The sequence below is a fragment of the Anguilla rostrata genome, chromosome 2 (assembly GCF_018555375.3).
Source record: "Anguilla rostrata isolate EN2019 chromosome 2, ASM1855537v3, whole genome shotgun sequence".
Taxonomy (NCBI): domain Eukaryota; kingdom Metazoa; phylum Chordata; class Actinopteri; order Anguilliformes; family Anguillidae; genus Anguilla; species Anguilla rostrata.
Genome location: NC_057934.1, coordinates 62,270,816 through 62,271,337, shown reverse-complemented (window position 1 = coordinate 62,271,337; position 522 = coordinate 62,270,816). Strand labels below are relative to the sequence as shown.

Below are 522 nucleotides of genomic sequence, written 5' to 3'. Positions count from 1 at the left end.
CCCTGAGAGACCTGCCCTTTCAGCCTGAATGGAAGTGACATTGCGTCAGCTCACCCGGTGCCATTGTAAGAGATCCTTTGGGCTGGCTGGCTCTGGAAATGCCTTGAACTACAAAAGAAGGCCACGCTAGACCTTGCTCAATGACTCGAGTCAACCTGCTCTGGACAACAGTTCCCTTTGAAATTGAGGTACTGGGTAAATCTAGGCAGTGGTGTTTCTCGATTGTGAGATGCGTCTTGAATCATGGGGAGATCCTAAAGAGTCACTGTAGATGGTAATAGAGGAAGCCTCAGTTTAGTCAGAGTTATTGGCAGTACAGGGTTAAAGGTGTCCGTTTCTTTGACACCCTTTGACTTGCATTGTACAGAGTTAAATTCCATATCTAATCTTGTACAGTAATTTTGCTTGCGAGAGAACATTAGTGTAACATTAGCTTGGATGTCTTGTGTCATGTAAAGGAGAGCAGAACACCCCTGTCACATTTCCTCTGCTTTTGCGTTATCGCGTGGTACCTGACCTTTA

At 45.6% G+C, this 522-nt stretch overlaps 1 protein-coding gene across 3 annotated transcripts in view; it reads left to right on the top strand.

Moving 5' to 3' along the window:
- LOC135248765 (nucleus accumbens-associated protein 1-like) overlaps positions 1–202 on the top strand; it is a 14,139-nt gene extending 13,937 nt beyond the window's left edge. For all 3 annotated transcript variants that reach the window (XM_064323678.1, XM_064323676.1, XM_064323677.1), the window contains exon 6: positions 1–202. This exon is cut by the window's left edge and continues 1,970 nt beyond it. The gene's annotated coding sequence lies outside the window, so the exon portion shown is untranslated.
- The last annotated feature ends 320 nt before the right edge of the window (positions 203–522 follow it).